The sequence below is a fragment of the Dromiciops gliroides genome, chromosome 1, assembly GCF_019393635.1.
Source record: "Dromiciops gliroides isolate mDroGli1 chromosome 1, mDroGli1.pri, whole genome shotgun sequence".
Lineage (NCBI taxonomy): Eukaryota > Metazoa > Chordata > Mammalia > Microbiotheria > Microbiotheriidae > Dromiciops > Dromiciops gliroides.
The window spans coordinates 611,064,135-611,079,198 of record NC_057861.1 but is presented as its reverse complement, the minus strand read 5'-3'; positions in this window follow the sequence as shown (position 1 = coordinate 611,079,198).

Sequence of the window (15,064 nt, the reverse complement as noted above, 5' to 3'; positions counted from 1 at the left end):
ATGATATGATATGATATGATATGATATAATATAAATATAACGCTATAGCATACATACTTGTCTTGTAATCACAATACATTGTAACTTTTAAAGGGAATGTGTTGCAGTAGAAAGAAGATGGACTCTGGAATTAAATCCTGATTTCAATGCTTACTACTCATATGGTGGTCAGATGGAGTATCATGTGTGACCTTGGGCTATTCACATCATCTTCTTGAACAGTCTCCTCACTTACAAAACAAGAGTATTGGACTAGATGGCCTTTGAAGTCCCTTGCCAAAAAAAACTATTTTATGGAGAAACTCACACAAGGCAGGTGCTCACATGTGGTTAGGAGAAGTGCTACCATGGCACTCTCTAGGTCTCTCTGAAGACTTTGGAATCAATTGCCTGACATGGAAGACACTAGCAAAGGACTACCCAGCATGGCACACATGCATCAAAGAAGGTACTGTGCTCTATGAGCGAAGCAGAATTGTAGTAGTTCAGAAGAATTGGAGATGCCTCAAACTTACAGGAGACAAGGCTATTCCAAAGGTTCATATAGGACTTTGCTGCTCAACTGTGGTGAGAGCTTTCCCAGGTCATATTGGTGTTGATCAGCCATAGTCAGGACGCATTGTACCTTGACTCCAACATAAGTGATAACATTTTGGTCCTTTTTGAGAATGGACAACAACCAACCAACCAGCTCCAGACCTTGTAAACCACTAGATGAATGGGAAATGGTTATAATTGAGATTTCCCTGTCTTTAGAAACAAAGAACACTAAATAGGTGTTGTCAATGGACAATATTATGCCATATGAAAAAGAGATATGTAGGTAAGTCAAGAGACGCTAGGTTTGCCATTAACTAGCTGGTGACCTTGGGGAAGTCCCTTCACTTCTCTCAGCGTAAGTTTTTCACACTCTAAAATAGAATTTAACATGGATGATGTTGAAAGTCTTTCTGGCTCTAAAGTTCATTGATTCGGTCTTAGTAAATGCACTGAATTAATACAGTGCTGATGTTGGGTTATAGAAATAACATTGGCCTCATACAGTGACTGTTACCTTTACCCTATGTAGCTGCTACATGTGGGGGGACATGATCTAACTCATATGCTAGTTGAATTTTTGAAAACCCATGTTTAGCAATGAGATCTTTGATAATGGGGTTCTACTCTATGCAATTTCCCCTGCCTCAGTTTTAGTCATTTTCTCAGTGCTTCATATTTTGTCACTTAGTTAAGGCAGACTCCTTTCTTTTTCTTACTAACTATTTATTACTTGCCCTCTGGGGTCTTTACACCAGTTTTCTTTCCTTTAATCTAGCAATTCGGGGCAGCTAGGTGGCGCAGTGGATAGAGCACTGGCCCCTGGAGTCAGGAGGACCTGAGTCAAATACGGCCTCAGACACTTAACACTTACTAGCTTGTGTGACCCTGGGCAAGTCACTTAACCCCAAATTGCCTCACTAAAAAAAAAAAAAAAAAAACCAAATCTAGCAATTCATCTCTTCCTAAGAAAAGCATTGGAATATTAAATCATTTTCTTTATGGCTTTCCAGCATCTATATAAATTGGCTACATTGGGAAACAAGATTTGCTTTGAGGTACATTAAGACTTTAGCAGATTCTAATCCATTTATTATTTATTAGATAAGTCTTAACAGTGCCTGAGGTTCAAGAAGTTGGTTACTAGAATATAATTGTTTTGCCAATAAATATGTAGAGCTTCTTGAGGGCAGATAATTTGTTTTTGTTTTGTATCTCTAGAACCTAGCACAGAGTAGGTGCTCAATAAATGGATATTGTTGATTGCCTTTGGTTAAACAGCTGGGTTTTTTAGGTCTTTCAGATTCCAGGTCCAACACTTTATACACTCTACTATACTGCCTCTTGTATTGTTCAATATGTGTTGAATAATATTGCGAGTCCTAGACTATCCTTTGTATCCTTTGGTACAACTGGGGAAAATAGATACTTTTCCTTTTAGGGATTTGATTTCGTCTTGAACTTAATTTAGTTTTTGATGGTATCTGGTAGGCTCACTGATATGGGTTCTTATCTATAAAAATGCTTTATCCCCACATACTACATCTTCTCATGCTTTAGTGACTCTTGTCCATGTTTTCCCATAGTCTTAGATACTGTCCACCTGACAAACTAAGAGTCTTCCTTCTAGATCACATTGACTAGACTACTAGTGCAAGTATACTAATGTCAATTGGTTTTCCTTGCTTTTACTGTGGGACTAGTCCAATGGTCTTTTGAATATTTGAAATCATCCTCTTGGAGAATGTTTCAGTCATTCGTCAGGAAATTTTACCATTACCTTTATCTTCTAAACCTTGTGAAGTGACAGTAACCAGTTAGATGGCCAATAGGCAATTAGAAACTTTGGTACATTTTTTTTGTGAAAGGAAGCTTTTAAGTTGTAATACTCGTAATGAAAAAGTCAACAAATATTGTATCTAAAGTAAAGTGTTCATTTACTGGATTAGAATAGAAATGGTATTAAGTTCAGTTTGTCTGGTTACTCACATGAATAAGGATTAATTACCTGATTCTGTAGAAATGTAGACATCCTTCTTAGATGAACCTAACATATTTTAACTATACATCTTAACTTCTCATCAAATTTTGATTGAAGACCTTCCAATTAATTAATTGATCAACTAATTATTATTAAGCACCCACATGCGTCCAGTCCTGTGATAAACACTGGAGATACAAATACACAGAATAAAATAATCTCTACTGTCGGAAAATTTATATTCTATGAGGGAAGACAATAAATACACATATAAGATAAATGCAGAACAAATATAAAGGATGAATTCAAAGTAGTTTAAAACCAAGGTGGTTTGCGAGGGAGGACATTAGTAGTTGGAGAGATTTGGAAAGAACTTCATGTATAAGGTCGATGCTTGAACTGTCTTGAGGGAAGAGGACTCTGAGACAGAGGTGAGAAGGGAATTTCAAGCATAGGAAAAGGATCAGTTCAAAGGTATAGAAATGGTAGATCAAGTGTCATGTGTAAGAAACAGGGAGAAACATAGTTTGGATGAATCATAGGATAAGACTGGACAGATAGACAGTGAAGGGATTTACAAACTAAATAGAGATGTTTATACTTGGTCCTAGAGGCAATTAGAACCTACCAGAGATGATTGAGTTGGGGAGTGACAGGGTCAGGTATGCATTCAAAAAAAAAAATCACTTTGACAATAGCATGTAGGAGCAGCTGTAATGTTGGGACCTGAGGCTGGGAGGCCAATTAGAAGGCCATTGCATTAGTTTAGGTGAGAACTGATGAGCTCCTGAACTAAGACAGTGGTTATGTGAATTGAGAAATATTGTGAAGGTAGTAATGGGGGGGGGGAGAAGGTAGGTGGTGAAGTGGATAGCATGCCAGGAAGACTCGCCTTTGTGAATTCAAGTCTGGCCTCAGACACTTATTAGCTGTGTGACCTTGGACAAATAATTTAACCCTGTTTGCCTCAGTTTCCTTATCTGTAAAATGAGCTGGAGAAGAAATTGGTAAACCATCTTAGTGTCTTTTCCAAGAAAAACCCAAATGGAGTTACCAAGAGTCAGACACCCCTGAAAAATGACTGAACAACAACAACAAGAGCAATGACAAGATCTGGCAATGGATTGGATATGTGGGTTGGGTCTCACTAAGAAGTCTAAACCTAAAACCAATATTGTGAGCCTGTGATATTGGAAGAGTGAGGGTTTCTTTGATAGAAATTAGGAAATTTAGATGAAGGGTAGATTTAGTAGGAAAGAACAATGAGTTTGTTCTGGACATTTTAAGCTTGGAATATCTCCAGGATATCCAGTTTGAAATATTCCATAGGCAGTTGGTAATTCAAAACTGAAGTTCAGGGAAAGAGACTAAGGATAGATACATATATCTGTGAGTTATCTGCAAGGAAATGATGTTTAAAACACATGGATACTGAGTGAAGTCTGCAAGAGTAGAGAGAGAAGAAAAAAAGGGTCTAGACAGAGCCTGGAGGGGTGTTGATATGATGATGAGACAAGATTATTGTTCTGTTGTTGTTTGTCCTTCATTTTCCAAGAGGACCAAGGACATTATGAGGGTGATTGTCTTGAATTTTGAGTGAATTGGATTAAAGTGAGGGAGAAGTGTGCAAAGTCATCACCTTCACTCTATCCTCCAGAGTCCATAAGAGTCAGTAGCAAGACATAAGTCAAAAATGACTAGTGATGGCCCTAGAGTGAGACAGAAAAGAGACCAAGGAGACCTTAGACAGGTAAGAGGAGACAAGGAAAAAGTAGTGACATGAAAACAAGAAAGGAAAGAATATCAAGGAGGGCAGGGTGGTTAACTGTGTCAAATGCAGCAGAGAAGTGGAAAAGAATGAAGACAGAAAAAAACATGCTCACAATTGCTGACATTTATATCTACTTCAATTTCCAATGGGAGTAGACTGATGCGGACATAATAGGGAGAGGAGGACTCCAGTTCAAGAAACAGGCAAAAAGCCAAGTTGTGATTGAGATTGGGAGGGACTTTTGAAAGGTAAAGATGGTCAGAGATTGAAATGGGGAGGAGAAAATATGTGGGGATTTGAGAAAAAGGAGGGAAAAGATAAGACATGAGGGAGAAAGAATTGAGATGTAGGAGAAGATGGATTGAAGGAAAAAAAAGTGAAAGACGAATGTGAACACCTCAGGAGAAAAAAAGGAGTAGAAAGAGCATGTGTAGGACCCAAGGAAAAAGAGAATGGCTCATGGGGGAAAAAGAAGTAATAAGGAAGAGAGGAACTGATGGAGAAGGTAGTTGGTTAGACAAACTAAATAAGACATAGTAAAAGGTATTGGAAGATAATGTAGGAGGTTAGTGAGAGGAGGAAAAAGGAATTTCATATGACTGTTGAAGTATCAAACAGCCATTAACATGAAGAAATGAGATGCTATAACTCAAGAGTTGAAGGCCCCTCAAACTATTTTCTAAAGCAGATTTTGCAGTGAACTGCCTTGAATGTGTAGTGCTTGTATTTGTTATTGCTTTCTTTGTGGGCTTGTTTCTGTCCTAGAAGAGAAGAAAAAGGGGTCTGAGGAATATCCCTCTATTAGATAGGTTGTTAAGAGAATTACAATGTTTCTTTCAAAATGGAAGAAGAGACCTAAAGTGAAAACAAAGATAAATGAGAAAAATAAGAATTTTGACTTGCATTAGGAGGCTGTTGTTTGGTGAAGAATGTCACAGGAGATGAAAAGAAGGAAGATGGAATACCTGGAACTAAAAAATACAAATCAGAAGGCCACTTTTGAAGAAAAGGAGCTCATACTCTGAGGAAGAGCTGTTTTTACTCCATTAAAGCATGGGTAACGAGAAGTTGAAGAAAACATCCAGAAATGACCAGAAGAAGAAGAGAGAAGCAATGATTGTTGGTGACTTGCTGAAAAGAAAAGAGACAGCTATCTATCTGTTAGTTTGAAAATAGGATATATGAGAGATCTGTTGTTTTCCAGGGCATGTATCCAAGACATGACAAAGAACTCCCAGACTAGTCAAGGCAGAGGACCATGACCTACTTCTGATGATTCATGTGGGTATAAATGATACTGCCAAAAAGAACCTAGAAACCATTGCCAAAGATGACTAAGATCTTGGGCAAGAAAATAAGCTCCTTAGAGGCACACACAGGTGGTGTTTTAATCATTGCTGTACGTTGAAAGCAGGGGCTCAGAAGAAAAAAAAATAGATTTGTGAAGGTAAATAATGGTTAAGAAGATGATGTCTGAGAATGAAATTTGAATTTCTGTACTGCCGATTATATATATGAATGACAGGCTCTCAGCTGGATGGACCATGATGAGAAAAGGGCTGCGAAAACATATTTGCTCTAAGTCTTGACAATCTAATTAAAAGGGCTTTAAAGGAAAGGAAGGTAAGGAATGAAGGAAGGAAGGAGGAAGGAAATGAAGGAAGGAAGGAAGGAAGGAAGGAAGGAAGGAGGAAGGAAACACACATTATTAAGTGCTTTTGGTATGCCAGACAGAGGGCAGCTAGATGGTTCACTGTATAGAGTTCTGGGCCTGGATTCAGGAAGAACTGAGTTCAATTGGGCCTGATGCCCTTACATAGTTGTGTGACCCTGAGCAAGTCACTTAACCTCTGTTTGCCCCTAATCCACTGGATGGAAGGAAGGAAATGGCAAACCACTTCATTATCTTTTCCAAACAAACTCCATGGAGAGTGTCACAAAAAGTTCAGACAGGACTGAATGACTTAACAACAACACCATCATCAACACACAATGTGCCAGATACTGTACTAAATGCTGGCAGGGGGGTGAGGGAAAAGGCAGGAAATAAAAGGAAAACAGACAGTCTTTGCCATTCCAGAGCTTAGATTCCAGTGGAGGAACACAACAGCTGAAAGGGAGTTGAAACTGGGGTGGGAGAAGGGGAGGAGAGAGGGAACGAATTTGATTTTGAAGTTCAGAAAATCCAAAACAAGTCTGGGAGTGGTCTGAAGGCAGGGTACCCTGGCCCTTCATAAAAGAAAGACTGAGGGTAGAACTTAGGAATGGGAGAAGGAAGATGGACCTTTCAGAGGAGTTTCCAGGGTTGCAGGCTTCAGGGGTAGCAAAGGTTCTAGAGTGAGCAAAGGTCAGGATTAGAGTAAGCATAGAATTATGAGTTTGAGGTCCAGAAGCATATGCCTACGTATGATCATTCAACAAGAAAAGCAATTAGATAGGTTAAAAGAATAAATAGACATACCCGTAGATTCTAAAAGATACAATTTAAGGGGGCAGCTAGGGTGGCACAGCACAGTGGATTAAGTATTGGCCCTGGATTCAGGAGGACCTGAGTTCAAAACTGGCCTCAGACACTTGACAATTACTAGCTGTGTGACCCTGGGCAAGTCACTTAACCTCACTGCCCTGCAAAAACAAACAAAAAAACAAAAGAAAAAAAAGATACAATGTAAAACAAAGAACCAGTAACAATATCCCCAGCATCTATAAATGAATGTACAAAGCATGGGGGAACAAATAAAAGTAATCTACGAGTGGTTAATGAAAACAGCAAATTAATCCTCTTCCAATTGTTTAATGATAGAATCTTAAATAGAATATGACTTTGGAAATATATACCTTATTCAGAAGAAATAAGAAGATTAACTTATGGGTGACAAATCTAGGGACTAGAGGGGGAGAAACAGTGTAGAACTTTGGTGTGAAGATCAAAGGAGTTAGGAAAGAGAACTGACATTACCATCGAAATATAATACTGACCACTTGGACAGAATGATGAAACATATGAAGAGTTTAGAGACAGATCACAGCCTGGCAAGAAGACACAGAGAGGGGTAGATGACTTCAAGGCTGTCATCTATTGTTCTTTCTCTCTGTCTCTCTTATTCCTTTCTCTAAAGTTTGAGGCTGTAACACTTTCTTGGCTTCCTTAAAGATAATCCGATCCTTTAAATGATGATACTTGCTATTTTGGACTTCATACCATAAACATTGAGAAACTGGTCACTGAAGGAGAAATGTGGAGAACTTAGGAAGTGATCACTCCACCTTAAAATTAATGATAGAAAGGAGATTGGGGGCAGCTAGGTGGCACAGTGGATAGAGCACTGGCCCTGGAGTCAGGAGTACCTGAGTTTCAAATCCAGCCTCAGACACTTAACACTTACTAGCTGTGTGACCCTGGGTAAGTCCACTTAACCCCAGTTGCCTCACTAAAAAATAAAAAATAAAAACAAAACAAAAACAAAAACAAAAACAAAAACAAAAGGAGATTGAAGCATAGTCTGACATGACATCAGGAGCTTTTTGGAAGGAAGGTTTCTAAAAAATACAGATAAAGGATAAGTAGGATTCCATGGATTAAAATTCTACAGGAGAAGGCAGCCCAGGAAGAATGGCAAAGAGCTCAAGAATGAAAATCTATTGACAGAAAGAGAAATAATTTCATGAGAAAATCAATGGGAAGCTGTGTAGATGCACATGGGACCTCAAAACTAACTTAGATGTTTAAAAATATGTTCAAAAAGATTGGAAGCAAGGATAACAGAGGATGGTGATTATTCAGGTTAGCCACAATCCTGTAAAAAGAGGATCAGAAGTGCCAAAGCTCAGAATGATCTGAGGCAGGTAAGCAAAGGTAAGAACAGCATAAAATGTTATTTTAAAGCTACATTGGGTAACATCAGAAGATCAAAGAAGGTATAGGATATACTGTTCAAAGGTAGATGGGATGATCATAATGGATGATGGAGAGAAGGTGAGGCCACTCTTACTTTGCTTCTATTTTTTTTTCTGCATAAAAATAATGATTTTCAGACTATAAAAGAACAAAATGGGTAATTGAGAATTGTTACCCAAGATGAATATAGAAATAAAAAAGGGAGAATCTAACCTACCCCTAATGAGTTCATGTGATCTGGCCCAGATGAATTATATCCTCATATAACAAAATCAATAAAAATGGGCAAACCCAATAATAACAAATTAAAGATGTTATTTCTTAGTCAGCATTAGTGATTTTTGAAAGATTTGGCTATTAGAGAAGAGCACATGCTGTCCTCGTTTGCTTGTTTTCTTTTTTAAAGGGACAGATATGGAAGTCTGCAAACTTTATTCTAGCAAGCTTGACAATTTCTCAGCAGGATTCTAGACTGTATTAAAAAGATCTTGAATACACAGAAAGATAGTGCAGTTTTGTGGATAGAAAGATGTCTCTGAAGAGAAGAAGACCTGGTTTCAAGTCTCATCTGTGACATGTATCAACTGTGTGACCTTGTCAAGTTACAGTGCTCTAGGCAAGTATCCAAGACCATGGAATGCAGAGAAGGTGCTGGTCCTGTATTAATAAAGAGAATTTCTATCCCTACAAGTTCCTTATACCTATGAAATCACAAGTCTAGTTCCCTATCCCTTAGTAAAAATGGGGAAAAAGAAGTGATGATCAAAAAGTGTCAGCAAGATGTCATCAGAAGCAGTACATACCAGCCTTCCTTCCTTCCTTTCTCTCTCCCTCCCTTCTTCCCTATTAGAATACATTCACTGACTAGTATATATTGTTTACCTAGCTCCTAAAAGTTTCTCCTGCCATTTTTATGGAAAAGAAAGAAAGGTGTGGACTGCACTGGTAGAGCAGTTAAGTTGATTAGTAAGTAATTGAATGGCCAGATACAGAGTGGAGTCCTTAATGGTTGTGTCAACTTGGAAAGAAGCCTCCAGTGGAATATCCTAGGATCATATGTATAGCCTTGTGCTGGTTCACAATGACTTGGATAAAGTCCTAAATGGCATGCCTATCCAATTTGGAGATGACAATGCTGGGAGGGATAACACTGGGGTTCTGCTGGAATAAGCTTCTTATGAACCAATTGATTTATTTTCACTGTGAACATTTATATTTCAGAAATCAGCAAGTACTACAAATCTAGGCTTAATTTATTATTTTGTTGACTGTTTAAACTTAAGAAAGAATATAGAGGGACAGCAAGGGTGGCACAGTGGACTACGGCACCAGCCTTGGATTCAGAAGAACCTGAGTTCAAATCCAACCTCAGAGACTTGACACATATTGCCTGTGTGACCCTGGGCAAGTACTTACCCCAATTGCCTCACAAAAAAAGAAAGAATATAGAAAATGTTGATAATAGCAGATTAAATTTAAAATTCTATTAAGTATACATTTTTTGTTGTTATTTTATTTTTGAAGAGGTTGGTTGTTATACAGTTATTCAATACACCCCTGCATGATGGAGGTCAGGATACCAAAAAAACATCATTATTGTCTAGAACACTATAATGAATTAAATGAGATAATATTTAATAGGAATAATGTAAGTCTTAACATGATCTAAAAAACCAACTTCACAAATGAGGAAGGGAGGAATGAGTAAGATAGGAGTTTATCTGAAAAATAATGTGAGGGTTTTAGTGGTCTACATGCCAGTAGCATGGCAGGTAAAATAAAGCTGAATGAAATCTTGGGCTCCATTAGAAGTGCATAGTTCCAGGAATGAGGAGGTAATGGTGCTTTCCTAGTCAGATGGCATCTGTAGTATTATGTTTAGTTTGGGGCACCAAATTATAGGAAGGGCATTGATAATATGTGTAAGGGTCTCAGGTTCATTATGTAGGAAGAATATTTGAAGGAACTGGAAATGCTTAACCTTGAGAAAAGAAGACTTGGGAGTTGTTTGCTGATAGTTTTCAAATATTTAAAGATCAGGTATATGAGAGAGGAAATAGATTCATTCTGTTTGGTTCAAGAGGACAGAACCAAGAATAGGGGGTAGGGAGGTACAAATAAACAAGTTTGAAGGTAAAGATTCGAACTAGCTGAAGTTAAGAGTGTGCAATCTCAAATCTAATTCATTCTCTCAGAATGAGTCTTTCCATCTTTAAACAAAGAATGAATGGCCACTTGTCACAGATTGTATAGGTGGTATCCTTTTTAAAGTATGGGTTGGGTTATACCCATGAAACTTTTTTCTAACTCATATTTATCATTTTGTAATTCTTACAATTGAGATACACCTGGCCTTTTTCATATCATAGAATGGTAGCTTTGGACCACAGATCATTTTTATGTTGGTTTTTTTTTTTTTCCCTCAGTGTGGTTTAGCTATCATGAACTTTTTCTTCAATCCTAGAAACAACACCCTGTCCCTTAAACCCTATCCACACAAGCCAAGAGCTCCTTCTGGTACCATTGAGATTCCCAGGGCACCTCCTAATAGTGCCTTTAATTTTGTCTTTTTGGGGAGGATAATCCTGGGGCTTTTTTCTTTAGCTTCCCTGGCGGTTCAAACAGCAAGGAGAAGCTGAAACTTTGTCATAAAATAACTCAGCACAGATTTTCTCTGAGTTTATAACCAATATTAGTTCTTCCCAATTCTCATCACTGCTTCTATGTCACTTACTGGGACGGGATACCTTCACTTTGTACTTCACATCAATTGGTCCACTGCATATTTGGGGCAATCAGTAAGTAAGAAATTGGTGATAACCTCCCTGGCTACAACCTTGTATAGCTTAGAGAAAGGCTTATAAGATTCTCATTCTATTATCACGTTACATGTCACATAGTGTGCTTTTTCTTCAATTTTTTTTAAATTTTTAATGTTTTATTACAGTGTATGTTACTGAGATATTTTTCCCCAAAGAGAAAATATGGCTGTATAAAGAAGGCATAGCTTTCCTTTTATGAAAGCTCTTTTTCACTTTGGGGTGGGCTCAGCTGTTTGTTTTTCCAAGCTTTTTGCTACTGCATCTGTAACTGGTAGACTAGATGAATTTTGGCCTCTTTTCTTGTCTCCTCCTTCAAATTTACCTGTACCATTAAATACAAACAATTAGAAAAATGTAGGGGTAAGACTTAGAGGAATATATAAATCTGTCTCCATTTTATCAATCCATACATCTTTCTTTTAACAAATTGCTCATTAGTTCTCAAATTCAATTAAATGATCTCCACAAACTAATTTAAAAGACTTTGGGACAACATCCTTTAATGGTATGTTCTACTTTTTGAAGGATGGAAACCAGGATGTTCTTTGTATATACTACTCTAAAGCTTCTCTTGAGAAGAGGCAGGAAGGTCTATTATCCAGGCCAAGTATCCCCAAACTTTTTTTTTTTTTAGTGAGGCAATCGGGGTTAAGTGACTTGCCCAGGGTCACACAGCTAGTGTTAAGTGTCGGAGGTCGGATTTGAACTCAGGTCCTCCTGAATCCAGGGCCGGTGCTCTATCCACTGCACCACCTAGCTGCCCCATCCCCAAACCTTTTAAAGACCTGGGACCTTTACTCAAGAGTTAAAGGTACTGTAAAATGGTAGTGAAAGAAAACATATTCTTGGTAAAATTTTTAATTATGGAATTTATGTAGACATTAAAAAATACAATTTAGAAATTAATGAGAACAAGTAAACAAAATTTAAATTTCATTGGGAAATGAAATAAGTATTAAATATTTAGGGATTATCTTACAGATGGAATAATGATCAATTAATGGGCATTTCTTAAGTTCTTACTTTGTGCCAGTTATTGTGTTTGGTGTAGGGGGATGCAAAGAAAAAGACCCAAACAATTCCCACCCCCCACCCCACCCCCTACAAATGGCACAGTTCCTTTCAAGGGAATTATATTCTACCAGCTGACATTTACTTAACATTGAAGTTTGCAAAGTATTTTATACACATCGTTTTTTATTTGAGCCTCATAAGTCTATCCGATCCAGTCATTTCACATGTGTCTGACACTTTGTGACCCTCTTTAGGGTTTTCTTGGCAAAGATGCTAGAGTGGTATGCCATTTCCTTCCCATTTTACATATGAGGAAACTCATGCAAATAGGGTTAAATGACTTGCCCAGGGTTGCATAGCTAGTGAATGTTTGAGGCCAGATTTGAATTCAGGAAGAAGAGGCTTCCTGTCTATAGGCCTGGCACTCTATCCACAGAGCCATCAGGTAAGTAAGGGTATTATTTTCCTTTTTATAGATAAGGGAACTGAATCTCAGAGCAGTTTAGTGACTCAACATTACTCATGGTTATTATAAGTTAATTATATTATTGGTAGACTTTTATTATAAGTAGTTATTATTAGAAAATATGATTTGACTCACATTATTAGCTGATTTGACCACATTTATTAATAATCAGTTGAGTCACAGTAGATAGATGTTCTTTGAGTCAGGATAACATGAGTTCAGATCCTGCTTTCCAATTACTAGCCGAATTACCATGGGCAAATCACTTTGCCTTTCTGAGCCTCATAAGAATCATAAATAGAGGACTAGAATGGACTTTAGGGTCAACTAATCCACCCTTCTCATTTTGAAGTGGAAAAATCTGAGGTACAAGAGTAATTGGGTGATTTGTCCAAGGTCACCTTAGGGAGTAAGTTGGAAGACATAATATTGATTTCAGGTCCTGTGGCCACAAATTCAGCACCTTCCCCTCCCCCCCCCCACCCCCCTCCCCCCCCCCTCCCCCCCCCCACTGTAACCAACCTTAGTTTCTAGGGAATAACAATAGCACCTATCTCACAGAGTTGTTTTAAGGAAAAAATGAGAAAATATATATAAGTGCTTCATAAGCTTATTGTACGATATAACTGTGACCTGTTATTATTATACTCCATTTAATAAAGAACTCTTTTATAATAGGGTACTGCAAACTCCCAAACATTTTCTCAGTGGGTTCTACTTTTTCAGATTACTTTAAGCAGGTCTATTAGTCTGTCTGCCTTAAGTGACTTGCCTCAAGTCAGAACATTTTTGACAACTAAAAATTTCAGTCCTGATTTTCTGACTCCCAGTCCATTGTTTCTGTGAAATCAAGGAGAGAATCAATTAATTTTAGAAATTCTCTTTATATTACAATAGGAGGTGTGTTAATCATTCAGAAATCTTCTGTTCATTGTTTCCTTTTCTTTGTTCTTTCAATTTTTCATAGAAATAATGACTTAAATGGGGCATTTTACTTGGAATTACTGACAACAAGAGTTAATGGTGTTGAGCTATGTATTTTGTCATCAGCTCATTTTAGGTGATCATTAATCTCCCCAGAAAATATACTAGAATACTGTGTAATGAGTAGCCAGCAAACATATTATTTTTTTCTTTATTATTATTATTATTGGCAGGGCAATAAGGGTTTAAATGACTTGCCCAGAGGTCACACAGATAGTAAGTGTCTAGGTCTAGGGTCAGATTTGAACTCAGGCCCTCCTGAATCCAGGATGGTGCTTTATTCACTGTGCCACCTAGCTGCCCCTGAGAACAGATTCTTGATGGTTATCGTGACCCCTTAGCTTCATCTTCTACTCCCTCTTTACATCCCATCTTCTTGGCTTTGTACTTTTGATAGAAAGGATCTAGGTCAATTATAGTCAAGGGACAAATAAGAACGAGTGGAGATCTGAATGAAAATACTAAAGACTATTAGGGTAGCAATAATAAACAGTTAATTTACAAATTTATTTAAAAAGACCATCCCAGGGCAGCTAGGTGGTGCAGTGATAAAGCACCAGCCCTGGATTCAGGAGGACCTCAGTTCAAATCTACCTCAGACACTTGACACTTACTAGCTGTGTGACTCTGGGCAAGTCACTTAACTCTCACTGCCCCCCCCCCCCAAAAAAAAAGGCCATTCCATATCTTTTGGTATGTCCAAATGAAGTACAAACAGAAATGATATGCAAATATGAAGGCCCTTTGCGCCATTTCTCTAGCCTTAAAAATTCTAGTTGAATTATAATCATTTATTAATCATTTTGAAAAGAAAGCTGTGGTCATAAGAGGAATTAGAATACCATGTGCTTTCTCTGTGTATGTGTACACATTCATTGTACAGACATGCATATATGACCATGACTCACCGATCTTCAACATCATTCTGGAAATGGCTATCTTCAGAGAGACAGCGATGATATCAGTAAGATTGGGCAATTAGCATTTTACTTCTGGGGAGTATCTCCTAGGTCTAACTGCAATATATCCAGCTGGGATACAGCAGGGTGATAGGGATAATGAAATGCTACTGTAAGGGGTTAAATTCTAGCTTAACTATCTAAAATCTAATGAGTGGTCACCAATAAATTATAAGCTTTAGCAAGAGTATTTAAATGTTTAAGTATTTATTAAAGAGCATTAGGATCAGAGAGAAAGGTAAAAATCTAACTATTTCTAAGAGACCCTATCATCTGACCCACAAAGTCTAGAACCAAAAAGAGACAGAACCCCTCCACCAGCATCTGCTTCCTACTTTGTTTGCTTCTCCCAGAAATGGGAGGTTCCTCAAGTTGATTGGCTTGTAGCCTTGATAGACAGTACCCACGAGCAAACGTCACTTCCTGATGCTAAGGACCTTGACCACATGGCTTGCCCTCAGAGGCCTTCACCTCATGGCGGCACTTTGCTACAGTAAGTCTCCAGCAGGTGGCGTCATTCCAATCATTACACTACTGACTTCTCAAATCCCCTTTTTGTGAGATATACTTAAATAGTTAATCATTTGATTCACATTGATTCAGCAAGGAGTATATTCAGATGCATACATTTT